The sequence below is a fragment of the Amia ocellicauda genome, unplaced genomic scaffold (assembly GCF_036373705.1).
Source record: "Amia ocellicauda isolate fAmiCal2 unplaced genomic scaffold, fAmiCal2.hap1 HAP1_SCAFFOLD_58, whole genome shotgun sequence".
In the NCBI taxonomy this organism is placed as follows: Eukaryota; Metazoa; Chordata; class Actinopteri; order Amiiformes; family Amiidae; genus Amia; species Amia ocellicauda.
Window position 1 is genome coordinate 187338 of NW_027102988.1, and position 25369 is coordinate 212706.

General features: G+C 44.9%; 17 non-coding genes and 38 pseudogenes across 17 annotated transcripts; all 55 read right to left on the bottom strand.

Annotated features, from left to right (window-relative positions):
- Positions 1 to 5953: 5953 nt before the first annotated feature.
- LOC136738648 (uncharacterized) lies at positions 5954 to 6072 on the bottom strand (annotated as a pseudogene).
- A 221-nt stretch (positions 6073 to 6293) lies between these two features.
- Positions 6294 to 6412, bottom strand: LOC136738762 (uncharacterized; annotated as a pseudogene).
- A 209-nt stretch (positions 6413 to 6621) lies between these two features.
- LOC136738758 (uncharacterized) lies at positions 6622 to 6740 on the bottom strand (annotated as a pseudogene).
- Positions 6741 to 6956: 216 nt separating this feature from the next.
- On the bottom strand, positions 6957 to 7075 carry LOC136738759 (uncharacterized; annotated as a pseudogene).
- A 215-nt stretch (positions 7076 to 7290) lies between these two features.
- On the bottom strand, positions 7291 to 7409 carry LOC136738757 (uncharacterized; annotated as a pseudogene).
- A 215-nt stretch (positions 7410 to 7624) lies between these two features.
- LOC136738826 (5S ribosomal RNA) lies at positions 7625 to 7743 on the bottom strand. The gene has a single exon (XR_010812720.1). It is a non-coding gene; the product is annotated as a 5S ribosomal RNA (ribosomal RNA).
- Positions 7744 to 7965: 222 nt separating this feature from the next.
- On the bottom strand, positions 7966 to 8084 carry LOC136738612 (uncharacterized; annotated as a pseudogene).
- A 209-nt stretch (positions 8085 to 8293) lies between these two features.
- LOC136738685 (uncharacterized) lies at positions 8294 to 8412 on the bottom strand (annotated as a pseudogene).
- Positions 8413 to 8621: 209 nt separating this feature from the next.
- Positions 8622 to 8740, bottom strand: LOC136738663 (uncharacterized; annotated as a pseudogene).
- Positions 8741 to 8950: 210 nt separating this feature from the next.
- On the bottom strand, positions 8951 to 9069 carry LOC136738701 (uncharacterized; annotated as a pseudogene).
- Positions 9070 to 9285: 216 nt separating this feature from the next.
- LOC136738796 (5S ribosomal RNA) lies at positions 9286 to 9404 on the bottom strand. The gene has a single exon (XR_010812698.1). It is a non-coding gene; the product is annotated as a 5S ribosomal RNA (ribosomal RNA).
- Positions 9405 to 9619: 215 nt separating this feature from the next.
- LOC136738727 (uncharacterized) lies at positions 9620 to 9738 on the bottom strand (annotated as a pseudogene).
- Positions 9739 to 9957: 219 nt separating this feature from the next.
- LOC136738844 (uncharacterized) lies at positions 9958 to 10076 on the bottom strand (annotated as a pseudogene).
- A 210-nt stretch (positions 10077 to 10286) lies between these two features.
- On the bottom strand, positions 10287 to 10405 carry LOC136738831 (5S ribosomal RNA). The gene has a single exon (XR_010812725.1). It is a non-coding gene; the product is annotated as a 5S ribosomal RNA (ribosomal RNA).
- A 222-nt stretch (positions 10406 to 10627) lies between these two features.
- LOC136738838 (5S ribosomal RNA) lies at positions 10628 to 10746 on the bottom strand. The gene has a single exon (XR_010812732.1). It is a non-coding gene; the product is annotated as a 5S ribosomal RNA (ribosomal RNA).
- Positions 10747 to 10955: 209 nt separating this feature from the next.
- On the bottom strand, positions 10956 to 11074 carry LOC136738718 (uncharacterized; annotated as a pseudogene).
- Positions 11075 to 11284: 210 nt separating this feature from the next.
- On the bottom strand, positions 11285 to 11403 carry LOC136738702 (uncharacterized; annotated as a pseudogene).
- Positions 11404 to 11619: 216 nt separating this feature from the next.
- Positions 11620 to 11738, bottom strand: LOC136738681 (uncharacterized; annotated as a pseudogene).
- A 220-nt stretch (positions 11739 to 11958) lies between these two features.
- LOC136738775 (uncharacterized) lies at positions 11959 to 12077 on the bottom strand (annotated as a pseudogene).
- A 224-nt stretch (positions 12078 to 12301) lies between these two features.
- LOC136738721 (uncharacterized) lies at positions 12302 to 12420 on the bottom strand (annotated as a pseudogene).
- A 210-nt stretch (positions 12421 to 12630) lies between these two features.
- LOC136738672 (uncharacterized) lies at positions 12631 to 12749 on the bottom strand (annotated as a pseudogene).
- Positions 12750 to 12967: 218 nt separating this feature from the next.
- On the bottom strand, positions 12968 to 13086 carry LOC136738604 (5S ribosomal RNA). Its single transcript, XR_010812680.1, has one exon. It is a non-coding gene; the product is annotated as a 5S ribosomal RNA (ribosomal RNA).
- Positions 13087 to 13301: 215 nt separating this feature from the next.
- Positions 13302 to 13420, bottom strand: LOC136738803 (uncharacterized; annotated as a pseudogene).
- A 218-nt stretch (positions 13421 to 13638) lies between these two features.
- Positions 13639 to 13757, bottom strand: LOC136738845 (uncharacterized; annotated as a pseudogene).
- Positions 13758 to 13971: 214 nt separating this feature from the next.
- Positions 13972 to 14090, bottom strand: LOC136738618 (uncharacterized; annotated as a pseudogene).
- Positions 14091 to 14298: 208 nt separating this feature from the next.
- On the bottom strand, positions 14299 to 14417 carry LOC136738743 (uncharacterized; annotated as a pseudogene).
- Positions 14418 to 14633: 216 nt separating this feature from the next.
- Positions 14634 to 14752, bottom strand: LOC136738846 (uncharacterized; annotated as a pseudogene).
- Positions 14753 to 14961: 209 nt separating this feature from the next.
- On the bottom strand, positions 14962 to 15080 carry LOC136738781 (uncharacterized; annotated as a pseudogene).
- A 210-nt stretch (positions 15081 to 15290) lies between these two features.
- On the bottom strand, positions 15291 to 15409 carry LOC136738626 (uncharacterized; annotated as a pseudogene).
- Positions 15410 to 15954: 545 nt separating this feature from the next.
- On the bottom strand, positions 15955 to 16073 carry LOC136738674 (uncharacterized; annotated as a pseudogene).
- A 216-nt stretch (positions 16074 to 16289) lies between these two features.
- On the bottom strand, positions 16290 to 16408 carry LOC136738607 (uncharacterized; annotated as a pseudogene).
- A 554-nt stretch (positions 16409 to 16962) lies between these two features.
- Positions 16963 to 17081, bottom strand: LOC136738675 (uncharacterized; annotated as a pseudogene).
- A 215-nt stretch (positions 17082 to 17296) lies between these two features.
- Positions 17297 to 17415, bottom strand: LOC136738635 (uncharacterized; annotated as a pseudogene).
- Positions 17416 to 17631: 216 nt separating this feature from the next.
- Positions 17632 to 17749, bottom strand: LOC136738841 (uncharacterized; annotated as a pseudogene).
- Positions 17750 to 17959: 210 nt separating this feature from the next.
- On the bottom strand, positions 17960 to 18078 carry LOC136738656 (5S ribosomal RNA). The gene has a single exon (XR_010812685.1). It is a non-coding gene; the product is annotated as a 5S ribosomal RNA (ribosomal RNA).
- Positions 18079 to 18299: 221 nt separating this feature from the next.
- On the bottom strand, positions 18300 to 18417 carry LOC136738835 (5S ribosomal RNA). The gene has a single exon (XR_010812729.1). It is a non-coding gene; the product is annotated as a 5S ribosomal RNA (ribosomal RNA).
- A 556-nt stretch (positions 18418 to 18973) lies between these two features.
- Positions 18974 to 19091, bottom strand: LOC136738615 (uncharacterized; annotated as a pseudogene).
- Positions 19092 to 19301: 210 nt separating this feature from the next.
- Positions 19302 to 19420, bottom strand: LOC136738668 (5S ribosomal RNA). The gene has a single exon (XR_010812686.1). It is a non-coding gene; the product is annotated as a 5S ribosomal RNA (ribosomal RNA).
- Positions 19421 to 19644: 224 nt separating this feature from the next.
- Positions 19645 to 19763, bottom strand: LOC136738750 (uncharacterized; annotated as a pseudogene).
- A 210-nt stretch (positions 19764 to 19973) lies between these two features.
- On the bottom strand, positions 19974 to 20092 carry LOC136738828 (5S ribosomal RNA). Its single transcript, XR_010812722.1, has one exon. It is a non-coding gene; the product is annotated as a 5S ribosomal RNA (ribosomal RNA).
- A 224-nt stretch (positions 20093 to 20316) lies between these two features.
- On the bottom strand, positions 20317 to 20435 carry LOC136738752 (uncharacterized; annotated as a pseudogene).
- Positions 20436 to 20645: 210 nt separating this feature from the next.
- Positions 20646 to 20764, bottom strand: LOC136738836 (5S ribosomal RNA). The gene has a single exon (XR_010812730.1). It is a non-coding gene; the product is annotated as a 5S ribosomal RNA (ribosomal RNA).
- Positions 20765 to 20985: 221 nt separating this feature from the next.
- On the bottom strand, positions 20986 to 21104 carry LOC136738724 (uncharacterized; annotated as a pseudogene).
- Positions 21105 to 21329: 225 nt separating this feature from the next.
- On the bottom strand, positions 21330 to 21448 carry LOC136738822 (5S ribosomal RNA). Its single transcript, XR_010812716.1, has one exon. It is a non-coding gene; the product is annotated as a 5S ribosomal RNA (ribosomal RNA).
- A 225-nt stretch (positions 21449 to 21673) lies between these two features.
- On the bottom strand, positions 21674 to 21792 carry LOC136738823 (5S ribosomal RNA). The gene has a single exon (XR_010812717.1). It is a non-coding gene; the product is annotated as a 5S ribosomal RNA (ribosomal RNA).
- A 211-nt stretch (positions 21793 to 22003) lies between these two features.
- Positions 22004 to 22122, bottom strand: LOC136738680 (5S ribosomal RNA). The gene has a single exon (XR_010812687.1). It is a non-coding gene; the product is annotated as a 5S ribosomal RNA (ribosomal RNA).
- Positions 22123 to 22342: 220 nt separating this feature from the next.
- Positions 22343 to 22461, bottom strand: LOC136738606 (uncharacterized; annotated as a pseudogene).
- Positions 22462 to 22685: 224 nt separating this feature from the next.
- Positions 22686 to 22804, bottom strand: LOC136738753 (uncharacterized; annotated as a pseudogene).
- Positions 22805 to 23014: 210 nt separating this feature from the next.
- Positions 23015 to 23133, bottom strand: LOC136738829 (5S ribosomal RNA). Its single transcript, XR_010812723.1, has one exon. It is a non-coding gene; the product is annotated as a 5S ribosomal RNA (ribosomal RNA).
- A 224-nt stretch (positions 23134 to 23357) lies between these two features.
- Positions 23358 to 23476, bottom strand: LOC136738754 (uncharacterized; annotated as a pseudogene).
- Positions 23477 to 23686: 210 nt separating this feature from the next.
- On the bottom strand, positions 23687 to 23805 carry LOC136738827 (5S ribosomal RNA). The gene has a single exon (XR_010812721.1). It is a non-coding gene; the product is annotated as a 5S ribosomal RNA (ribosomal RNA).
- A 224-nt stretch (positions 23806 to 24029) lies between these two features.
- On the bottom strand, positions 24030 to 24148 carry LOC136738755 (uncharacterized; annotated as a pseudogene).
- A 210-nt stretch (positions 24149 to 24358) lies between these two features.
- LOC136738837 (5S ribosomal RNA) lies at positions 24359 to 24477 on the bottom strand. The gene has a single exon (XR_010812731.1). It is a non-coding gene; the product is annotated as a 5S ribosomal RNA (ribosomal RNA).
- Positions 24478 to 24698: 221 nt separating this feature from the next.
- Positions 24699 to 24817, bottom strand: LOC136738725 (uncharacterized; annotated as a pseudogene).
- A 225-nt stretch (positions 24818 to 25042) lies between these two features.
- On the bottom strand, positions 25043 to 25161 carry LOC136738824 (5S ribosomal RNA). The gene has a single exon (XR_010812718.1). It is a non-coding gene; the product is annotated as a 5S ribosomal RNA (ribosomal RNA).
- Positions 25162 to 25369: the final 208 nt, after the last annotated feature.

Consider the following 25369-nt stretch of genomic DNA (forward strand, 5'->3'; position numbering starts at 1 on the left):
CTCCGAATTGAGAATGTGTGGCGCACTATGAAGTGCAAATTAAGACAACGAAGGCCCTGTGCAGTTGCGCAGCTGAGGAAATGCATAATGGATGAATGGGGGAAAATCCCGCTTGCTAAACTTAACCAAGTGGTGTCTTCAGTGCCCAAGTGCTTAATAAGTGTTATTAAAAGAAAAGGTGATGTTACATAGTGGTAAACAGTCGACTGTCCCAACTTTCTTGGTTTCTTTTCACTGCTAATGAGATGCTGTAGAGTGAGTTAGTTATATTGCTTTCAGGAGCTCTAATCGTATTGATGAGTTCATGCAGCATTTGTAATTGAATTTCAAAAAGTAATCCTTGCTGTCTGGCCTGTGTGTATGAGATGTACTCTGTCAATCTTTGGCTAACAACTGAAACATTGGTAGAACAGAAATGGCAACATAAAAAAGAAAAGTACATTTTAAAAGAGCACATTAAATAGGATGAATATACAGTTTTTTACAATCACTTTGTCACTCATTTCAGAACCTTGATGTCATTTTTCAAAACTCTAGACACAAAACTCAAAACGGTCATCACTTGTAACACAGGCTGTCCAATGTTCAAAACATTGCATTGTGCATTCATATCTTTAAAGAAACCTTGCACTTGCAGACTTGTTGGTTCAAATAATTCATTTATCATGAAATACCATAGTAACATTTATTTAGATCACCCACACAGAAGATACCGATAGTTTCACTGTGTAGTTGTTCGTACAATCATTAAATATTGTAGTACAAAATATGTGATACATGTTTCATTATGGTACTACACATAAATACATCACTGTAAAAGGACTAGTAGAGAGAATACTACAGACACAGTGGAATCATTGAACAAAATCTGAAATGTATTGATGCAATACAATCAAATCACACCATAGGTTTCTTTGAAGCCATGCAACAATAATTAGCTACAAAAAAGAACAAAACTACAGTAAAATGTCAACTGCAGTGTTCCTCACCTGGCTTAGTGTAAAACAAAGGATTGATTACTGTACTTCTGAATTTCCATCAGCCCTGTGTTCAGGTTCAGGTTCTCACAACCATTTTTCACAAGAGGCATCTTGAAACTGAACATACCTGAACATACTCAGTCATCAGCTGCTTCACTCTGTCTGCATTTCTTTCAAAAGGCACACTATACTCTGTGCTACACATTGGTATGCAGTATACAGTCATTTGACAATTGAGAGTAGCCTAATGTTTAGTGCATGCTGAAGACTTGCCGCTTCTCAGTACGGACATTTCTGATGATTGAGGCCACAGTTGATCCTGAGTTGATTCTGAGGTTTGATTGAATCATTGTAGCTGCCTCAGTCATGGTCATGCCATGATTTACAACATGCTCTACAACTATTTCACTGGACACTATTTGCTGTTGCTGCCGCTGTCTGGTCCGTGGCCTTGTCCTCTACCACGTTCCCCCAACACCTCTCAAATGAGGCCCATGGCTGCCTCTCTGGTGAGGCCTAAGCCCTCCTCTATGACGAGGCCCACGACCACCTCTCAGAAGGGGTGCATGTCCCCTTCCATTCCTTTGACCACCACGTCTTCCTCCTCCCACTGCTTGACCTCTATTGTGACCTGGATGACTTGCCGGCTCCATGTTATCACTGTGTTGCTGGGGTGGATAGCACTCATTTCACTCGATACTCGTACCACAATGTGAAATCAATCATCAATAACCAGTTGGCAGTATTGGAAAAGCAATTACAAGGGCCTGCATACATACAGTAATGTCAAATCTGATGTGGAAGAACAATCATCTTCAACCAGGTTGGAGCGTTAGTTGCAATGCCTTTAATACACGCAGCGTGGAGAGGAACAGTGACTCAAGTAGATCCCAAAGTCGCTCTGCCTTCATTTTAACAGTCAGAGCTTTTATACACAAAAATCAAAGAGCTGGTTATAATCAGAAAGTCATTACTATGTTATCTTAAAAGTTAGCTAAGCAGAATTTATATCATTATAGGACAGAGTTCATAGATCAACACATGGATTAGGGAGCAGGCACTTCAATCATACTGTTTGACATTGTCTCCAAGATTCTCATCGTAAATAACAAACAGAAATCAAACTACCTTCTGGCCTGACCTTCTAGCTTGACCTTATCTTTCTTAAGTATACAAGAGAGAAAAACAGGTATTAGAGAAAAAATTTCTAACTTTCCTTCCACACTGCAAACATGGTGTGGAAAAGTGCTACATGATGATGAATGATGATGAAATATTACATCCATAGATAATGTAGTCCAACTGGTTCATGCTCCTCGTTTATTGATGTCAATGGATCTCATTATCCTGAAACTTTCATGATCGAAACATGGAATATTGTTTGTCAGTTTCCATAAAATTATGCATTAAGAGTAATGCAACAGTCACTTATCATTTTGAGCAGCTGTATCAATTGATAGTTAAATCTTTGTAATGAAATGAATAGACAGTGATCTCAGATGTAATGTGTGAATTGCATTTTGAAATGGTAATACTTTGATGTTAAGTTGTGTCATTTTAGTTCAATGAACAAATTATCTGAGGTTGATGTGTATTGTATCCAAGCAATTGTAAAAAAGTGTTAGAGTTTTGAAAAATGTGCATTTTGATCATCGGGTGTGAGTTTAGTGTCTAGAGTTTTGAAAAATGACATCAAGGTTCTGAAATGAGTGCCAAAGTGATTGTAAAAAAGTGTAATATCAGGGGACAGTGGCTATTAGTGATCTGGCCTTCCGTGGCCTCTGTATTAATGTAACAGGTCACATTGTATGTGTACACTGATACTTGATAGTATAATATAGTACAAGTAAAAAACATACATAGGTATCATAGAAGTATTTTGCAGAAATGATTATGGATAGTTATCAAAATGGAGAGGAAATGCTAAATCCAGTCTCCCCAGGCTGAGCTTCTATTGCTGCACCTGCTGGCCCCACTATATGGATAGAGCCACACCAAGTACAAGAGTCTCCCCATTGCTATTTATATCTCCCTATCCAATCTTATATACGTGTCAGGGTGGGGTGCCTAATCCCCTGCATGCTTTGAAACCTATAGCACCTGGGACGCACACTTGGGATCCGGTTCCTCTGCCCCTCACATACACATGAGGAATCCTAGGTGCTCAACACGTCATACTGTCTCTTTCATCTCATGTGTAAACTATGGACAAATACATGACTAAACGTGTTTAGTTGCTTTTCCCAGAATGCTTTGCGCCATGATATGCAAATAACGGGGACTATGATTGGCTCCCTGACATTACCCACACTGCGACTGATGCTACCCATTTCACTACCCAACAAAGACCCATAATATGCGTGTGTCTGTCTGTCTGTCTGTCAAAGTATGTGTGTGTGTGTCTGTGTGTGTCTGTGTCTGTCTGTCTGTGTGTGAAAGTGTGTGTGTGTCTGTCTGTCTGTCTGTCATGTAACTTGCACATCTGTGAGGGCACCACTAATGCAGAAAGAGATGTACACATATTGTTTATTTTCCATATATATGTATGTATGTATGTATGCATGTCCAATTGCTTTGACAATACAAATGAATTGAATTGAGAGGGAGAGAGAGAGAGTAAGAGAGAGAGAGACAGACAGACAGACATACAGACAGACAGAGAGAGACACACACACACACACACACACACACACACACAGAGAGCCAGCCAGCCAGCTCAGCGATGACATGACGAGCCTCTCTCAGCTTACTGCTATGACATCACAGAGCACGTACATTCCGTTTAACAAATCGTTAATCAAAAAAGGTTATAAACACATTGACTACAATACCGGTTAGTAAGACGAAGGTGAGTCTCTCGTTAGTATTATTAGTCAGACATTAAATAACTACGCAGGTTAGTATTTATGTCAGGTAACTTCTCGTTATATATATATCAGTCTCATTTACGTTTAGGTGCCGAGAAAGATCCTATTTGTTACCACAATTTCCCTTAACTGATTATTATTCAATGATTAAGGATAGGCAGGGCCACCAATAATCTAATGTCTATTAACTTGTGTCAATTTCAGACTAAACAGTTAAACAGGAATGAGAAGATATTTCTCGGCGTTGACAGATTTTATTTCTAAAATTATCAACAAAACAGTTTAATGCAACTCACATTTATATTTAAGAAAACTAAATGATATTACACATTCTAGAGTTATGAATCACAGATTAACATTTCTAATTGATTTCTCAAATGTCATGAATCACAAACTCCAAACTGTTAAACTTATGTGAACTTCGTCGCAGAGAGGCCTCTCTGGCTTCGGGCTCAGATAACAGCACACGGCACGAGGTCCATGTGGTTTGGAACAAAGGCAGTCCGGTTCGGCTTTGTCCAAGAACTTCCACTCAGTCGATGCACCTGGAAGTTGGGGTTTCGCGAATGTAGAGTCTTTTCCAAACAGATTTTCCATTGGTTTGAAGGCTCCAAGGTTGTGCACAAAATCTTCTTTGTAAGCATGGTTCCACCGTAGTTACTTGAAGACGAAGTCTTTGAGGAAAGCAGGGCCCTGTTTGTTCCAAGGGTCAAGTTTCTTAAGACTCAAATAGCTATTTAAGTGACTGACACTTTCGTATTCAGTCGACTTAGTCAATTGTCCAGCTGTAAAACTCCACTGATCAGGTGGGTCTGTGAAGTTATTTATTTAATAAAGTCCTTTAAAATAATTCTTCGCTCAATCTCCTTCTCCCAGTTTAACTCTTCTGTTGCCGGCAAAGACTTGGTTGGTTTCTGATTCCGGTTCTGGCAACAGAGCTACAGGTTGAGCTGTGGCAGCGAGTTTCTGGTTCAGGTGAGAGAGAGAGAGAGAGAAAGACTGTCCGCTGTTCCTTATAGTCTGTCAGATCAGTAGGTGATTGGTCCCTGAGTTCTTGAGATTGGATTTCGGTTTCAGCCCCCAGTGTCCTATTGGAGGGAGGCTTTATTTATGACTGATGTCAATCCATGCCATCTTTTGGAAATGCCGGTTGGCCTGGGTTCGTAGCTCTATGTCGGGATTTCGGCTCTCATCCACTTCAAAGAGTTTTTATCACCTACAGGCCCCTTTCTCCAGACATCTCATAGCAGAATTCCAAACTATTTGGCCTCTTCTCGGTGCCATCCTCCCCAAAACTGTCACTTTGATGCAAACCAGTTCCAAGCTGATGAGCTAAGGAAATCTGATAACTTTGGGGGGGGAGAGGTCTTCTTTAGATCAGTGCTTCAGCTCAGAGCCCAAATGCTCTTATCCAAATACACCCAACATAACGCTACATATGTATGTATGTATGTATATATGTGTAGAAGGAAAATTAGAAATTATTTTCTTACACCTGTTTTTCTCTCTTGTATACTTAAGAAAGATACGGTCAAGCTAGAAGGTCAGCCCAGAAGATAGTTTGATTTCTGTTTGTTATTTACGATGAGAACCTTGGAGACATTGTCAAACGGTATGACCTACGTGCCTGTTCCCTAAAACCATGTGTTGACCTATGAACTCTGTTCTAAAATGATATATGTTCTGCTTAGTTAGCCTTTAAGATAACATTGTAATGACTTTCTAGCATGTATGGATGTATGTATGTATGTATGTATATATATATATATATATATGTATGTATGTATGTCCAATTGCTTTGACAATACAAATGAATTGAATTGAGAGGAAGAGAGAGAGAGAGAGAGAGAGAGAAAGAGAGAGAGAGAGACAGACAGACAGACAGACAGACAGACAGACAGCTCAGCGATGACATCACGAGCCTCTCTCAGCTGACTGCTATGACATCACAGAGCACGTACATTCCATTGCTTGTCGTCTGTCAACCACTCAGTCACTGCTAGCCAGACTATCCCTAAGACAAAGTGTACAATACTTCAATTATATCTCCTCCAGACAGATAAAGAGTATTAAGAGCTACGATGAAGTTACCCAGGAGACGTAAAAAGCTTGCATCACCTGGTATTTCCTGGAGGTCACCCATCCAAGTACTAACCAGGCCCTGGCCCGTTTAGTTTCCAAGGTCTGACGAGATCGGGCACGTTCAGGACGGTGTGGCCGCAAGCCGAGATGCCTGGCTGCATGATGTCTCTTAAAGGCTGGCGGGTATTGACGGAATTTCCAGCAAAAAATAAAAAATAAAAAAATTAAAAAATGGAGGGAAAAATAACAGTGCAGGAAAGGGTGTTGAAAGTAGCCGGGAACGTGTACAATTCTTCAATTATATCTCCTCCAGACAGAAAGAGAGTATTAAGAGCTACGATGAAGTTACCCAGGAGACGTAAGAAGCTTGCAGCACCTGGTATTTCTAGGAGATCTCCCATCCAAGTACTGACTAGGCCATGCCCCGTTTAGCTTCCGAGATCTGACGAGACGGGGTGCGTCCAGGACGGTGTAGCCACAAGCCGAGAGGCCTGGCTGCATGATGTCTCTTAAAGGCTGACGGGTGTTGAGGGAACTTCCAGCAAATAAAAAAAGAAAAATGGAGGGAAAAATATCAGTTCAGCAAAGGGTGTTGAAAGTAGCCGGGTACGTGTACATTTCTTCAATTATATCTCCTCCAGACAGAAAGAGAGTATTAAGATCTACGATGAAGTTACCCAGGAGACGTATAAAGCTTGCAGCACCTGGTATTTCCAGGAGGTCACCCATCCAAGTACTGACCAGGACCTGCCCCGTTCAGCTTACGCGATCTGACGAGATCGAGCGCGTTCAGGACGGTGCGGACACAAGCCGAGAGGCCTGGCTGCATGATGTCTCTTAAAGGCTGGAGGGTATTGACGGAACTTCCGGCAAAAAAAAAAAGAAAAAAGAAAAATGGAGGGAAAAATATCAGTGCAGCAAAGGGTGTTGAAAGTTGCCGGGTACGTGTACAATTCTTCAATTATATCTCCTCCAGACTGAAAGAGAGTATTACGAGCTACGATGAAGTTACCCAAGAGACGTATAAAGCTTGCAGCACCTGGTATTTCCAGGAGGTCACCCATCCAAGTACTGACCAGGACCTGCCCCGTTCAGCTTACGCGATCTGACGAGATCGAGCGCGTTCAGGACGGTGCGGACACAAGCCGAGAGGCCTGGCTGCATGATGTCTCTTAATGGTTGGCGGGTATTGACGGAACTTCCAGCAAAATAAAAAAAAAAAAGAAAAACGGAGGGAAAAATACCACTGCAGCAAAGGGTGTTTAAAGTAGTCGGGTACGTGTACAATTCTTCAATTATATCTCCTCCAGACAGAAAAAGAGAATGAAGAGCTATGATAAAGTTACCCAGGAGACGTAAAAAGCTTGCAGCACCAGGTATTTCCACGAGTTCTCACATTCAAGTACTGACCAGGTCCTGCCCCGTTTCGTTTCCGAGATCTGACGAGATCGGGCGCGTTCAGGTCTGTGTGTCCGCAAGCCGAGATGCCTGGTTGCATGATGTCTCTTAAAGGCTGGCGGATATTGATGGAACTTCCAGAAAAAATAAAAAATAAAAATAAAAATGGCGGGAAAAATATCAGTGCAGCAAAGGGTGTTGAAAGTAGCCGGGTACGTGTACAATTCTTCAATTATATCTCCTCCAGACAGAAATAGAGTATTAAGAGCTACGATGAAGTTACCCAGGAGACGAAAAAGCTTGCAGCACCTGGTATTTCCAGGAGGTCAGCCATCCAAGTACTGACCAGGCCCTGCCCCGTTTAGCTTCCGAGATCTTACGAGATCGGGCGCATTCAGGACGGTGTGGCCACAAGCCGAGAGGCCTGGCTGCATGATGTCTCTTAAAGGTTGGCGGGTATTGACGGAACTTCCAGCAAAAAAAAAAAAAAAAAAAAAAAAAGAAAAATGGATGGAAAAATATCAGTGCAGCAAAGGGTGTTGACAGTAGCTGGGTACGTGTACAATACTTCAATTATGTCTCCTCCAGACAGAAAGAGAGTATTAAGAGCTACGATGAAGTTACCCAGGAGACAAAAAAGCTTGCAGCACCAGGTATTTCCAGGAGGTCACCCATCCAAGTACTGACCAGGCCCTGCCCCTTTTACCTTCCGAGATCTTACGAGATCGGGCGCATTCAGGACGGTGTGGCCACAAGCCAAGAGGCCTGGCTGCATGATGTCTCTTAAAGGTTGGCGGATATTGACGAACTTCCAGCAAAAAAAAAAAAGAAAAATGGAGGGAGATATATCAGTGCAGCAAAGGCTGTTGAAAGTAGCCGTGTACGTGTACAATACTTCAATTATATCTCCTCCAGACAGAAAGATAGTACTAAGAGCTACGATGAAGTTACCCAGGAGACGTAAAAAGCTTGCAGCACCTGGTATTTCCAGGAGGTCACACATCCAAGTACTGACCAGGTCCTGCCCCGTTTAGCTTTCGAGATCTTACGAGATCGGGCGCGTTCAGGACGATGTGGCCACAAGCCGAGAGGCCTGGCTGCATGATGTCTCTTAAAGGTTGGCGGGTATTGACGAACTTCCAGCAAAAAAAAAAAAGAAAAATGGAGGGAGAAATATCAGTGCAGCAAAGGCTGTTCAAAGTAGCCGTGTACGTGTACAATACTTCAATTATATCTCCTCCAGACAGAAAGAGAGTACTAAGAGCTACGATGAAGTTACCCAGGAGACGTAAAAAGCTTGCAGCACCTGGTATTTCCAGGAGGTCACACATCCAAGTACTGACCAGGTCCTGCCCCGTTTAGCTTTCGAGATCTTACGAGATCGGGCGCGTTCAGGACGGTGTGGCCACAAGCCGAGAGGCCTGGCTGCATGATGTCTCTTAAAGGTTGGCGGGTATTGACGGAACTTCCAGCAAAAAAAAAAAAAAAAAATAGAGGGAAATATACCAGTGCAGCAAAGGGTGTTGAAAGTAGCCGGGTACGTGTACAATTCTTCAATTATATCTCCTGGAGACAGAAAGAGAGTTTTAAGAGCTACGATGAAGTTACCCAGGAGACGTAAAAAGCTTGCAGCACCTGGTATTTCCAGGAGGTCACACATCCAAGTACTGACTAGGCCCTGCCCCGTTTAGCTTCCGAAATCTGATATGATCGGGCGCGTTCAGGACGGTGTGACTACAAGCCAAGAGGCCTGGCTGCATGATGTCTCTTAAAGGCAGGCGGATATTGACGGAACTTCCAGCAAAAAAAAAAAAAAAAAAGAAAAATGGAGGGAGAAATATCAGTGCAGCAAAGGCTGTTGAAAGTAGCCGGGTACGTGTACAATTCTTCAATAATATCTCCTCCAGACTGAAAGAGAGTATTAAGAGCTACGATGAAGTTACCCAGGAGACGTAAAAAGCTTGCAGCACCTGGTATTTCCAGGAGGTCACCCAACCAAGTACTGGCCAGACCCTGCCCCGTTTAGCTTCCGAGATCTGACGAGATCGGGCGCATTCAGGACGGTGTGGCTGCAAGCCGAGAGGCCTGGCTGCATGATGTCTCTTAAAGGTTGGCGGGTATTGACGGAACTTCCAGCAAAAAAAAAAAAAAAAAAGAAAAATGGATGGAAAAATATCAGTGCAGCAAAGGGTGTTGACAGTAGCTGGGTACGTGTACAATACTTCAATTATATCTCCTCCAGACAGATAGAGAGTATTAAGAGCTACGATAAAGTTACCCAGGAGACGTAAAAGCTTGCAGCACCAGGTATTTCCAGGAGGTCTCACATTCATGTACCGACCAGGTCCTGCCCCGTTTAGCTTCCAAGATCTGACGAGATCGGGCGAGTTCAGGATGGTGTGGCCGCAAGCCGAGATGCCTGGCTGCATGATGTCTCTTAAAGGCTGGCGGGTATTGAGGGAATTTCCAGCAAAAAAAAAAAAAAAAAAATAGAAAAATGGAGGGAAAAATATCAGTGCAGGAAAGGGTGTTGAAAGTAGCCGGGTACGTGTACAATTCTTCAATTATTTCTCCTGGAGATATAAAGAGAGTATTAAGAGCTACGATGAAGTTACCCAGGAGACGTAAAAAGCTTGCAGCACCTGGCATTTCCAGGAGGTCACCCATCCAAGTACTGACCAGGCCCTGCCCCGTTTAAATTCCAAGATCTGATGAGATCGGGGGCGTTCAGGACGGTGTGGCTGCAAGCCAAGAGGCCGGGCTGCATGATGTCTCTTAATGGTTGGCGGGTTTTGACGGAACATCCAGCAAAAAAAAAAAAGAGAAATGGAGGGAGAAATTCCAGTGCAGCAAAGGGTGTTGAAAGTAGCCGGGTACGTGTACAATTCTTCAATTATATCTCCTGCAGACAGAAAGAGAGTATTAAGAGCTACGATGAAGTTACCCAGGAGACGTAAAAAGCTTGCAGCACCTGGTATTTCTAGGAGGTCAGCCATCCAAGTACTGACCAGGCCCTGCCCCGTTTAGCTTCCGAGATCTGACGAGATCGGGCGCGTTCAGGACGGTGTGGCCACAAGCCGAGAGGCCTGGCTGCATGATGTCTCTTAAAGGTTTGCGGGTATTGACGGAACTTCCAGCAAAAAAAAAAAAAAAAAAAAAAAAAGAAAAATGGATGGAAAAATATCAGTGCAGCAAAAGGTGTTGACAGTAGCTGGGTACGTGTACAATACTTCAATTATGTCTCCTCCAGACAGAAAGAGAGTATTAAGAGCTACGATGAAGTTACCCAGGAGACAAAAAAGCTTGCAGCACCAGGTATTTCCAGGAGGTCACCCATCCAAGTACTGACCAGGCCCTGCCCTTTTTACCTTCCGAGATCTTACGAGATCGGGCGCATTCAGGACGGTGTGGCCACAAGCCGAGAGGCCTGGCTGCATGATGTCTCTTAAAGGTTGGCGGATATTGACGAACTTCCAGCAAAAAAAAAAAAGAAAAATGGAGGGAGAAATATCAGTGCAGCAAAGGCTGTTGAAAGTAGCCGTGTACGTGTACAATACTTCAATTATATCTCCTCCAGACAGAAAGAGAGTACTAAGAGCTACGATGAAGTTACCCAGGAGACGTAAAAAGCTTGCAGCACCTGGTATTTCCAGGAGGTCACACATCCAAGTACTGACCAGGTCCTGCCCCATTTAGCTTTCGAGATCTTACTAGATCGGGCGCGTTCAGGACGGTGTGGCCACAAGCCGAGAGGCCTGGCTGCATGATGTCTCTTAAAGGTTGGCGGGTATTGACGGAACTTCCAGCAAAAAAAAAAAAAAAAAATAGAGGGAAATATACCAGTGCAGCAAAGGGTGTTGAAAGTAGCCGGGTACGTGTACAATTCTTCAATTATATCTCCTGGAGACAGAAAGAGAGTTTTAAGAGCTACGATGAAGTTACCCAGGAGACGTAAAAAGCTTGCAGCACCTGGTATTTCCAGGAGGTCACACATCCAAGTACTGACTAGGCCCTGCCCCGTTTAGCTTCCGAAATCTGATATGATCGGGCGCGTTCAGGACGGTGTGACTACAAGCCAAGAGGCCTGGCTGCATGATGTCTCTTAAAGGCTGGCGGATATTGACGGAACTTCCAGCAAAAAAAAAAAAAAAAAAGAAAAATGGAGGGAGAAATATCAGTGCAGCAAAGGCTGTTGAAAGTAGCCGGGTACGTGTACAATTCTTCAATAATATCTCCTCCAGACTGAAAGAGAGTATTAAGAGCTACGATGAAGTTACCCAGGAGACGTAAAAAGCTTGCAGCACCTGGTATTTCCAGTAGGTCACCCAACCAAGTACTGGCCAGACCCTGCCCCGTTTAGCTTCCGAGATATGATGAGATCAGGCGCGTTCAGGACGGTGTGGCCGCAAGCCAAGAGACCTGGCTGCATGATGTCTCTTAAAGGCTGGCAAGTATTGACGGAACTTCCAGCAAAAAAAAAAAAAAAAAAAAATAGAAAAAGGGAGGGAAAAATATCAGTGCAGCAAAGGGTGTTGAAAGTAGCCGGGTACATGTACAATTCTTCAATTATATCTCCTCCAGACAGATAGAGAGTATTAAGAGCTACGATGAAGTTACCCAGGAGACGTAAAAGCTTGCAGCACTAGGTATTTCCAGGCGGTCTCACATTCGTGTACTAACCAGGTCCTGCCCCATTTAGCTTTCGAGATCTTACGAGATCGGGCGCGTTCAGGACGGTGTGGCCACAAGCCGAGAGGCCTGGCTGCATGATGTCTCTTAAAGGTTGGCGGGTATTGACGGAACTTCCAGCAAAAAAAAAAAAAAAAAAAAAAAAAAAGAAAAATGGATGGAAAAATATCAGTGCAGCAAAGGATGTTGACAGTAGCTGGGTACGTGTACAGTACTTCAATTATATCTCCTCCAGACAGATAGAGAGTATTAAGAGCTACGATAAAGTTACCCAGGAGACGTAAAAGCTTGCAGCACGAGGTATTTCAAGGAGGTCTCACATTCATGTACTGACCAGGTCCTGCCCCGTTTAGCTTCCGAGATCTGACGAGATCGGGCGCGTTCAGGATGGTGTGGCCGCAAGCCAAGATGCCTGGCTGCATGATGTCTCTTAAAGGCTGGCGGGTATTGACGGAACTGCCAGCAAAAAAAAAAAAGAAAAATAGAGGGAAATATACCAGTGCAGCAAAGGGTGTTGAAAGTAGCCGGGTACGTGTACCATTCTTCAATTATATCTCCTGGAGACAGAAAGAGAGTTTTAAGAGCTACGATGAAGTTACCCAGGAGACGTAAAAAGCTTGCAGCACCTGGTATTTCCAGGAGGTCACACATCCAAGTACTGACCAGGCCCTGCCCCGTTTAGCTTCCGAAATCTGATATGATCGGGCGCGTTCAGGACGGTGTGACTACAAGCCAAGAGGCCTGGCTGCATGATGTCTCTTAAAGGCTGGCGGATATTGACGGAACTTCCAGGAAAAAAATAAAATAAAAAGAAAAATGGAGGGAAAAATATCAGTGCAGCAAAGGGTGTTTTAATAGTAGCCTAGTACGTGTACAATTCTTCAATTATATCTCCTAGAGACAGAAAGAGAGTATTAAGAGCTACGATGAAGTTACCCAGGAGACGTAAAAGGCTTGCAGCACCTGGCATTTCCAGGAGGTCTCCCATCCAAGTACTGACCAGGCCCTGCCCCGTTTAGCTTCCGAGATCTGACGAGATCGGGCGCATTCAGGACGGTGTGGCCGCAAGCCGAGAAGCCTGGCTGCATGATGTCTCTTAAAGGTTGGCGGGTATTGACGGAACTTCCAGCAAAAAAAAAAACAAAAAAGAAAAATGGATGGAAAAATATCAGTGCAGCAAAGGGTGTTGACAGTAGCTGGGTACGTGTACAATACTTCAATTATATCTCCTCCAGACAGATAGAGAGTATTAAGAGCTACGATAAAGTTACCCAGGAGACGTAAAAGCTTGAAGCACCAGGTATTTCCAGGAGGTCTCACATTCATGTACCGACCAGGTCCTGCCCCGTTTAGCTTTCAAGATCTGACGAGATCGGGCGAGTTCAGGATGGTGTGGCCGCAAGCCAAGATGCCTGGCTGCATGATGTCTCTTAAAGTCTGGCGGGTATTGACGGAATTTCCAGCAAAAAAAAAAAAAAAAAAATAGAAAAATGGAGGGAAAAATATCAGTGCAGGAAAGGGTGTTGAAAGTAGCCGGGTACGTGTACAATTCTTCAATTATATCTCCTGGAGACAGAAAGAGAGTATTAAGAGCTACGATGAAGTTACCCAGGAGACGAAAAAGCTTGCAGCACCTGGCATTTCCAGGAGGTCACCCATCCAAGTACTGACCAGGCCCTGCCCCGTTTAAATTCCAAGATCTGATGAGATCGGGGGCGTTCAGGACGGTGTGGCTGCAAGCCAAGAGGCTGGGCTGCATGATGTCTCTTAAAGGTTGGTGGGTATTGACGGAACTTCCAGCAAAAAAAAAAAAAAAAAGAAAAATGGATGGGAAAATATCAGTGCAGCAAAGGGTGTTGACAGTAGCTGGGTACGTGTACAATACTTCAATTATGTCTCCTCCAGACAGAAAGAGAGTATTAAGAGCTACGATGAAGTTACCCAGGAGACAAAAAAGCTTGCAGCACCAGGTTTTTCCAGGAGGTCACCCATCCAAGTACTGACCAGGCCCTGCCCCTTTTACCTTCCGAGATCTTACGAGATCGGGCGCATTCAGGACGGTGTGGCCACAAGCCGAGAGGCCTGGCTGCATGATGTCTCTTAAAGGTTGGCGGATATTGACGAACTTCCAGCAAAAAAAAAAAAGAAAAATGGAGGGAAAAATATCAGTGCAGCAAAGGCTGTTGAAAGTAGCCGTGTACGTGTACAATACTTCAATTATATCTCCTCCAGACAGAAAGAGAGTACTAAGAGCTACGATGAAGTTACCCAGAAGACAAAAAAGCTTGCAGCACCAGGTATTTCCAGGAGGTCACCCATCCAAGTACTGACCAGGCCCTGCCCCTTTTACCTGTCAAGATCTGACGATATCGGGTGCGTTCAGGACGGTGTGGCCGAAAGCCAAGAAGCCTGGCTGCATGATGTCTCTTTAGGCTGGTGGGTATTGACGGAACTTCCAGCAAAAAAAAAAAAAAAAAAAGAAAAATGGAGGGAGAAATATCAGTGCAGCAAAGGCTGTTGAAAGTAGCCGGGTACGTGTACAATACTTCAATTATATCTCCTCCAGAGTGAAAGAGAGTATTAAGAGCTACGATGAAGTTACCCAGGGGACGTAAAAAGCTTGCAGCACCTGGCATTTCCAGGAGGTCACCCATCCAAGTACTGACCAGGCCCTGCCCCGTTTAAATTCCAAGATCTGATGAGATCGGGGGCGTTCAGGACGGTGTGGCTGCAAGCCAAGAGGCCGGGCTGCATGATGTCTCTTAATGGTTGGCGGGTTTTGACGGAACATCCAGCAAAAAAAAAAAAGAGAAATGGAGGGAGAAATACCAGTGCAGCAAAGGGTGTTGACAGTAGCTGGATACGTGTACAATACTTCAATTATATCTCCTCCAGACAGATAGAGAGTATTAAGAGCTACGATAAAGTTACACAGGAGACGTAAAAGCTTGCAGCACGAGGTATTTCCAGGAGGTCTCACATTCATGTACTGACCAGGTCCTGCCCCGTTTAGCTTCCGATATCTGACGAGATCCGGCGCGTTCAGGATGGTGTGGCCGCAAGCCGAGATGCCTGGCTGCATGATGTCTCTTAAAGGCTGGCGGGTATTGACGGAACTGCCAGCAAAAAAAAAAAAGAAAAATAGAGGGAAATATACCAGTGCAGCAAAGGGTGTTGAAAGTAGCCGGGTACGTGTACAATTCTTCAATTATATCTCCTGGAGACAGAAAGAGAGTATTAAGAGCTACGATGAAGTTACCCAGGAGACATAAAAAGCTTGCAGCACCTCGTATTTCTAGGAGGTCTCCCATTCAAGTACTGACCAGGCCCTGCCCCGTTTAGCTTCCGAGATCTGACGAGATCGGGCGCATTCAGGACGGTGTGGCCACAAGCCGAAAGGCCTGGCTGCATGATGTCTCTTAAAGGTTGGCGGGTATTGACGGAACTTCCAGCAAAAAAAAAAAAAAAAAAAAGAAAAATGGAGGGAGAAATATCAGTGCAGCAAAGGCTGTTGAAAGTAGCCGGGTACGTGTACAATTCTTCAATAATATCTCCTCCAGACAGATAGAGAGTATTAAGAGCTACGATAAAGTTACCCAGGAGACGTAAAAGCTTTCAGCACGAGGTATTTCAAGGAGGTCTCCCATCCAAGTACTGACCAGGTCATGCCCCGTTTAGCTTTCGAGATCTTACGAGATCGGGCGCGTTCAGGACGGTGTGGCCGCAATACGAGATGCCTGGCTGCATGATGTCTCTTAAAGGCTGGCGGGTATTGACGGAACTGCCTGCAAAAAAAAAAAGAAAAATAGAGGGAAATATACCAGTGCAGCAAAGGGTGTTGAAAGTAGCCGGGTACGTGTACAATTCTTCAATTATATCTCCTGGAGACAGAAAGAGAGTTTTAAGAGCTACGATGAAGTTACCCAGGAGACGTAAAAAGCTTGCAGCACCTGGTATTTCCAGGAGGTCACACATCCAAGTACTGACCAGGCCCTGCCCCGTTTAGCTTCCGAAATCTGATATGATCGGGCGCGTTCAGGACGGTGTGACTACAAGCCAAGAGGCCTGGCTGCATGATGTCTCTTAAAGGCTGGCGGATATTGACGGAACTTCCAGCAAAAAAATAAAATAAAAAGAAAAATGGAGGGAAAAATATCAGTGCAGCAAAGGGTGTTGAAAGTAGCCTAGTACGTGTACAATTCTTCAATTATATCTCCTGGAGACAGAAAGAGAGTATTAAGAGCTACGATGAAGTTACCCAGGAGACGTAAAAGGCTTGCAGCACCTGGTATTTCTAGGAGGTCTCCCATCCCAGTACTGACCAGGCCCTGCCCCGTTTAGCTTCCGAGATCTTACGAGATCGGGCGCATTCAGGACGTTGTGGCCGCAAGCCGAGAGGCCTGGCTGCATGATGTCTCTTAAAGGTTGGCGGGTACTGACGGAACTTCCAGCAAAAAAAAAAAAAAAAAAAAAGAAAAAGAAAAATGGAGGGAAAAATATCAGTGCAGTAATGGGTTTTGAAAGTAGGCGGGTACGTGTACAATTCTTCAATTATATCTCCTCCAGACAGAAAGAGAGTATTAAGAGCTGCGATGAAGTTACCCAGGAGACGTAAAAGGCTTGCAGCACCTCGTATTTCTAGGAGGTCTCACATTCAAGTACTGACCAGGTCCTGCCCCGTTTAGCTTCCGAGATCTGACGATATCATGCGCATTCAGGACGGTGTGGCCGAAAGCCGAGAGGCCCAGCTGCATGATGTCTCTTTAAGGTTGGCGGGTATTGACGGAACTGCCAGCAAAAAAAAAAAAGAAAAATAGAGGGAAATATACCAGTGCAGCAAAGGGTGTTGAAAGTAGCCGGGTACGTGTACAATTCTTCAATTATATCTCCTGGAGACAGAAAGAGAGTTTTAAGAGCTACGATGAAGTTACCCAGGAGACGTAAAAAGCTTGCAGCACCTGGTATTTCCAGGAGGTCACACATCCAAGTACTGACCAGGCCCTGCCCCGTTTAGCTTCCGAAATCTGATATGATCGGGCGCGTTCAGGACGGTGTGACTACAAGCCAAGAGGCCTGGCTGCATGATGTCTCTTAAAGGCTGGCGGATATTGACGGAACTTCCAGCAAAAAAATAAAATAAAAAGAAAAATGGAGGGAAAATATCAGTGCAGCAAAGGGTGTTGAAAGTAGCCTAGTACGTGTACAATTCTTCAATTATATCTCCTGGACACAGAAAGAGAGTATTAAGAGCTACGATGAAGTTACCCAGGAGACGTAAAAGGCTTGCAGCACCTGGTATTTCTAGGAGGTCTCCCATCCAAGTACTGACCAAGCCATGCCCCGTTTAGCTTCCGAGTTCTGACGAGATCGGGCGAATTCAGGACGGTGTGGCCGCAAGCCGAGAGGCCCAGCTGCATGATGTCTCTTTAAGGCTGGCGGGTATTGACGGAACTTCCAGCAAAAGAAAAAAGAAAAAAGAAAAATGGAGGGAAAAATATCAGTGCAGCAAAGGGTTTTGAAAGTAGCCGGGTACGTGTACAATTCTTCAATAATATCTCCTACAGACTGAAAGAGAGTATTAAGAGCTATGATGAAGTTACCCAGGAGACGTAAAAAGCTTGCAGCACCTGGTATTTCTAGGAGGTCTCCCATCCAAGTACTGACCAGGCCCTGCCCCGTTAGCTTCCGAGATCTGACGAGATCGGGCGCGTTCAGGATGGTGTGGCCGCAAGCCGAGATTCCTGGCTGCATGACGTCTCTTAAAGGCTGGCGGGTATTGACGGAACTGCCAGCAAAAAAAAAAAAGAAAAATAGAGGGAAATATACCAGTGCAGCAAAGGGTGTTGAAAGTAGCCGGGTACGTGTACAATTCTTCAATTATATCTCCTGGAGACAGAAAGAGAGTATTAAGAGCTACGATGAAGTTACCCAGGAGACGTAAAAAGCTTGCAGCACCTGGTATTTCTAGGAGGTCTCCCATCCAAGTACTGACCAGGCCCTGCCCCGTTTAGCTTCCGAGATCTGACGAGATCGGGCGCATTCAGGACGGTGTGGCCACAAGCCGAGATGCCTGGCTGCATGATGTCTCTTAAAGGTTGGCGGGTATTGACGGAACTTCCAGCAAAAAAAAAAAAAAAAAAAAATAGAAAAATGGAGGGAAAAATATCAGTGCAGGAAAGGGTGTTGAAAGTAGCCGGGTACGTGTACAATTCTTCAATTATATCTCCTGGAGACAGAAAGAGAGTATTAAGAGCTACGATGAAGTTACCCAGGAGACGTAAAAAGCTTGCAGCACCTGGTATTTCCAGGAGGTCACCCATCCAAGTACTGACCAGGCCCTGCCCCGTTAGCTTCCAAGATCAGATGAGATCGGGCGCGTTCAGGACGGTGTGGCCGCAAGCCAAGAGGCCTGGCTGCATGATGTCTCTTAAAGGCTGGCGGGTATTGACGGAACTTCCAGCAAAAAAAAAAAAATAAATAAATAGAAAAATGGAGGGAAAAATATCAGTGCAGGACAGGGTGTTGAAAGTAGCCGGGTACATGTACAATTCTTCAATTATATCTCCTCCAGACTGAATGAGAGTATTAAGAGCTACGCTGAAGTTACCCAGGAGATGTAAAAAGCTTGCAGCACCTGGTATTTCCAGGAGGTCTCACATTCAAGTACTGACCAGGTCCTGCCCCGTTTAGCTTCCGAAATCTGACGATATCATGCGCATTCAGGACGGTGTGGCCGAAAGCCGAGAGGCCCAGCTGCATGATGTCTCTTTAAGGCTGACGGGTATTGACGGAACTTCCAGCAAAAGAAAAAAGAAAAAAGAAAAATGGAGGGAAAAATATCAGTGCAGCAAAGGGTTTTGAAAGTAGCCGGGTACGTGTACAATTCTTCAATAATATCTCCTACAGACTGAAAGAGAGTATTAAGAGCTATGATGAAGTTACCCAGGAGACGTAAAAAGCTTGCAGCACCTGGTATTTCTAGGAGGTCTCCCATCCGAGTACTGACCAGGCCCTGCCCCGTTAGCTTCCGAGATCTGACGAGATCGGGCGCGTTCAGGATGGTGTGGCCGCAAGCCGAGATGCCTGGCTGCATGACGTCTCTTAAAGGCTGGCGGGTATTGACGGAACTGCCAGCAAAAAAAAAAAAGAAAAATAGAGGGAAATATACCAGTGCAGCAAAGGGTGTTGAAAGTAGCCGGGTACGTGTACAATTCTTCAATTATATCTCCTGGAGACAGAAAGAGAGTATTAAGAGCTACGATGAAGTTACCCAGAAGACGTAAAAAGCTTGCAGCACCTGGTATTTCTAGGAGGTCTCCCATCCAAGTACTGACCAGGCCCTGCCCCGTTTAGCTTCCGAGATCTGACGAGATCGGGCGCATTCAGGACGGTGTGGCCACAAGCCGAAAGGCCTGGCTGCATGATGTCTCTTAAAGGTTGGCGGGTATTGACGGAACTTCCAGCAAAAAAAAAAAAAAAAAATAGAAAAAAGAAAAATGGATGGAAAAATATCAGTGCAGCAAAGGGTGTTGACAGTAGCTGGATACGTGTGCAATACTTCAATTATATCTCCTCCAGACAGAGAGAGAGTATTAAGAGCTACGATAAAGTTACCCAGGAGACGTAAAAGCTTGCAGAACTAGGTATTTCCAGGAGGTCTCACTTTCATGTACTGACCAGGTCCTGCCCCGTTTAGCTTCCGAGATCTGACGAGATCGGGCGCGTTCAGGATGGTGTGGCCGCAAGCCGAGATGCCTGGCTGCATGATGTCTCTTAAAGGCTGGCGGGTATTGACGGAACTGCCAGCAAAAAAAAAAATGAAAAATAGAGGGAAATATACCAGTGCAGCAAAGGGTGTTGAAAGTAGCCGGGTACGTGTACAATTCTTCAATTATATCTCCTGGAGACAGAAAGAGAGTATTAAGAGCTACGATGAAGTTACCCAGGAGACGTAAAAAGCTTGCAGCACCTGGTATTTCCAGGAGGTCACCCATCCAAGTACTGACGAGGCCCTGCCCCGTTTAGCTTCCGAGATCTGACGAGATCGGGCGCATTCAGGACGGTGTGGCCACAAGCCGAAAGGCCTGGCTGCATGATGTCTCTTAAAGGTTGGCGGGTATTGACGGAACTTCCAGCAAAAAAAAAAAAAAAAAATAGAAAAAAGAAAAATGGATGGAAAAATATCAGTGCAGCAAAGGGTGTTGACAGTAGCTGGATACGTGTGCAACACTTCAATTATATCTCCTCCAGACAGAGAGAGAGTATTAAGAGCTACGATAAAGTTACCCAGGAGACGTAAAAGCTTGCAGAACTAGGTATTTCCAGGAGGTCTCACTTTCATGTACTGACCAGGTCCTGCCCCGTTTAGCTTCCGAGATCTGACGAGATCGGGCGCGTTCAGGATGGTGTGGCCGCAAGCCGAGATGCCTGGCTGCATGATGTCTCTTAAAGGCTGGCGGGTATTGACGGAACTGCCAGCAAAAAAAAAAATGAAAAATAGAGGGAAATATACCAGTGCAGCAAAGGGTGTTGAAAGTAGCCGGGAACGTGTACAATTCTTCAATTATATCTCCTGGAGACAGAAAGAGAGTATTAAGAGCTACGATGAAGTTACCCAGGAGACGTAAAAAGCTTGCAGCACCTGGTATTTCCAGGAGGTCACCCATCCAAGTACTGACGAGGCCCTGCCCCGTTTAGCTTCCGAGATCTGACGAGATCGGGCGTGTTCAGGACGGTGTGGCCACAAGCCAAGAGGCCGGGCTGCATGATGTCTCTTAAAGGCTGGCGGGTATTGACAGAACTTCCAGCAAAAAATAAAAAATAAATAAATAGAAAAATGGAGGGAAAAATATCAGTGCAGGACAGGGTGTTGAAAGTAGCCGGGTACATGTACAATTCTTCAATTATATCTCCTCCAGACTGAATGAGAGTATTAAGAGCTACGCTGAAGTTACCCAGGAGATGTAAAAAGCTTTCAGCACCTGGTATTTCCAGGAGGTCACCCATCCAATTACTGACCAGGCCCTGCCCAGTTTTTCTTCCGAGATCTGACGAGATCTTGCGTCTTCAGGATGGTGTGGCCGCAAGCCGAGATGCCTGGCTGCATGATGTCTCTTAAAGGTTGGCGGGTATTGACGGAACTTCCAGCAAAAAAAAAATATAAAAAAAGAAAAAAGAAAAATGGATGGAAAAATATCAGTGCAGCAAAGGGTGTTGACAGTAGCTGGATACGTGTACAATACTTCAATTATATCTCCTCCAGACAGAGAGAGAGTATTAAGAGCTACGATGAAGTTACCCAGGAGACGTAAAAAGCTTGCAGCACCTGGTATTTCTAGGAGGTCTCCCATCCAAGTACTGACCAGGCCCTGCCCCGTTTAGCTTCCGAGATCTGACGAGATCAGGCGCATTCAGGACGGTGTGGCCACAAGCCGAAAGGCCTGGCTGCATGATGTCTCTTAAAGGTTGGCGGGTATTGACGGAACTTCCAGCAAAAAAAAAATATAAAAAAAGAAAAAAGAAAAATGGATGGAAAAATATCAGGGCAGCAAAGGGTGTTGACAGTAGCTGGATACGTGTACAATACTTCAATTATATCTCCTCCAGACAGAGAGAGAGTATTAAGAGCTACGATGAAGTTACCCAGGAGACGTAAACAGCTTGCAGCACCTGGTATTTCTAGGAGGTCTCCCATCCAAGTACTGACCAGGCCCTGCCCCGTTTAGCTTCCGAGATCTGACGAGATCAGGCGCATTCAGGACGGTGTGGCCACAAGCCGAAAGGCCTGGCTGCATGATGTCTCTTAAAGGTTGGCGGGTATTGACGGAACTGCCAGCAAAAAAAAAAAAAGAAAAATAGAGGGAAATATACCAGTGCAGCAAAGGGTGTTGAAAGTAGCCGGGTACGTGTACAATTCTTCAATTATATCTCCTGGAGACAGAAAGAGAGTATTAAGAGCTACGATGAAGTTACCCAGGAGACGTAAAAAGCTTGCAGCACCTGGTATTTCTAGGAGGTCTCCCATCCAAGTACTGACCAGGCCCTGCCCCGTTTAGCTTCCGAGATCTGACGAGATCGGGCGCATTCAGGACGGTGTGGCCACAAGCCGAAAGGCCTGGCTGCATGATGTCTCTTAAAGGTTGGCGGGTATTGACGGAACTTCCAGCAAAAAGAAAAAAAAAAAAAAATAGAAAAATGGAGGGAAAAATATCACTGCAGGAAAGGGTGTTGAAAGTAGCCGGGTACGTGTACAATTCTTCAATTATATCTCCTGCAGACTGAAAGAGAATATTAAGAGCTACGATAAAGTTACCCAGGAGACGTAAAAGCTTGCAGCACCTGGTATTTCCAGGAGGTCTCACATTCAAGTACTGACCAGGCCCTGCCCCGTTTAGCTTCCGAGATCTGACGAGATCGGGCGCATTCAGGACGGTGTGGCCACAAGCCGAAAGGCCTGGCTGCATGATGTCTCTTAAAGGTTGGCGGGTATTGACGGAACTTCCAGCAAAAAAAAAAAAAAAAAATAGAAAAAAGAAAAATGGATGGAAAAATATCAGTGCAGCAAAGGGTGTTGACAGTAGCTGGATACGTGTGCAATACTTCAATTATATCTCCTCCAGACAGAGAGAGAGTATTAAGAGCTACGATAAAGTTACCCAGGAGACGTAAAAGCTTGCAGAACTAGGTATTTCCAGGAGGTCTCACTTTCATGTACTGACCAGGTCCTGCCCCGTTTAGCTTCCGAGATCTGACGAGATCGGGCGCGTTCAGGATGGTGTGGCCGCAAGCCGAGATGCCTGGCTGCATGATGTCTCTTAAAGGCTGGCGGGTATTGACGGAACTGCCAGCAAAAAAAAAAATGAAAAATAGAGGGAAATATACCAGTGCAGCAAAGGGTGTTGAAAGTAGCCGGGTACGTGTACAATTCTTCAATTATATCTCCTGGAGACAGAAAGAGAGTATTAAGAGCTACGATGAAGTTACCCAGGAGACGTAAAAAGCTTGCAGCACCTGGTATTTCCAGGAGGTCACCCATCCAAGTACTGACGAGGCCCTGCCCCGTTTAGCTTCCGAGATCTGACGAGATCGGGCGCATTCAGGACGGTGTGGCCACAAGCCGAAAGGCCTGGCTGCATGATGTCTCTTAAAGGTTGGCGGGTATTGACGGAACTTCCAGCAAAAAAAAAAAAAAAAAATAGAAAAAAGAAAAATGGATGGAAAAATATCAGTGCAGCAAAGGGTGTTGACAGTAGCTGGATACGTGTGCAATACTTCAATTATATCTCCTCCAGACAGAGAGAGAGTATTAAGAGCTACGATAAAGTTACCCAGGAGACGTAAAAGCTTGCAGAACTAGGTATTTCCAGGAGGTCTCACTTTCATGTACTGACCAGGTCCTGCCCCGTTTAGCTTCCGAGATCTGACGAGATCGGGCGCGTTCAGGATGGTGTGGCCGCAAGCCAAGATGCCTGGCTGCATGATGTCTCTTAAAGGCTGGCGGGTATTGACGGAACTGCCAGCAAAAAAAAAAATGAAAAATAGAGGGAAATATACCAGTGCAGCAAAGGGTGTTGAAAGTAGCCGGGTACGTGTACAATTCTTCAATTATATCTCCTGGAGACAGAAAGAGAGTATTAAGAGCTACGATGAAGTTACCCAGGAGACGTAAAAAGCTTGCAGCACCTGGTATTTCCAGGAGGTCACCCATCCAAGTACTGACGAGGCCCTGCCCCGTTTAGCTTCCGAGATCTGACGAGATCGGGCGCATTCAGGATGGTGTGGCCACAAGCCGAAAGGCCTGGCTGCATGATGTCTCTTAAAGGTTGGCGGGTATTGACGGAACTTCCAGCAAAAAAAAAAAAAAAAAATAGAAAAAAGAAAAATGGATGGAAAAATATCAGTGCAGCAAAGGGTGTTGACAGTAGCTGGATACGTGTGCAATACTTCAATTATATCTCCTCCAGACAGAGAGAGAGTATTAAGAGCTACGATAAAGTTACCCAGGAGACGTAAAAGCTTGCAGAACTAGGTATTTCCAGGAGGTCTCACTTTCATGTACTGACCAGGTCCTGCCCCGTTTAGCTTCCGAGATCTGACGAGATCGGGCGCGTTCAGGATGGTGTGGCCGCAAGCCGAGATGCCTGGCTGCATGATGTCTCTTAAAGGCTGGCGGGTATTGACGGAACTGCCAGCAAAAAAAAAAATGAAAAATAGAGGGAAATATACCAGTGCAGCAAAGGGTGTTGAAAGTAGCCGGGTACGTGTACAATTCTTCAATTATATCTCCTGGAGACAGAAAGAGAGTATTAAGAGCTACGATGAAGTTACCCAGGAGACGTAAAAAGCTTGCAGCACCTGGTATTTCCAGGAGGTCACCCATCCAAGTACTGACGAGGCCCTGCCCCGTTTAGCTTCCGAGATCTGACGAGATCGGGCGTGTTCAGGACGGTGTGGCCACAAGCCAAGAGGCCGGGCTGCATGATGTCTCTTAAAGGCTGGCGGGTATTGACAGAACTTCCAGCAAAAAATAAAAAATAAATAAATAGAAAAATGGAGGGAAAAATATCAGTGCAGGACAGGGTGTTGAAAGTAGCCGGGTACATGTACAATTCTTCAATTATATCTCCTCCAGACTGAATGAGAGTATTAAGAGCTACGCTGAAGTTACCCAGGAGATGTAAAAAGCTTTCAGCACCTGGTATTTCCAGGAGGTCACCCATCCAATTACTGACCAGGCCCTGCCCAGTTTTTCTTCCGAGATCTGACGAGATCTTGCGTCTTCAGGATGGTGTGGCCGCAAGCCGAGATGCCTGGCTGCATGATGTCTCTTAAAGGTTGGCGGGTATTGACGGAACTTCCAGCAAAAAAAAAATATAAAAAAAGAAAAAAGAAAAATGGATGGAAAAATATCAGTGCAGCAAAGGGTGTTGACAGTAGCTGGATACGTGTACAATACTTCAATTATATCTCCTCCAGACAGAGAGAGAGTATTAAGAGCTACGATGAAGTTACCCAGGAGACGTAAAAAGCTTGCAGCACCTGGTATTTCTAGGAGGTCTCCCATCCAAGTACTGACCAGGCCCTGCCCCGTTTAGCTTCCGAGATCTGACGAGATCAGGCGCATTCAGGACGGTGTGGCCACAAGCCGAAAGGCCTGGCTGCATGATGTCTCTTAAAGGTTGGCGGGTATTGACGGAACTTCCAGCAAAAAAAAAATATAAAAAAAGAAAAAAGAAAAATGGATGGAAAAATATCAGGGCAGCAAAGGGTGTTGACAGTAGCTGGATACATGTACAATACTTCAATTATATCTCCTCCAGACAGAGAGAGAGTATTAAGAGCTACGATGAAGTT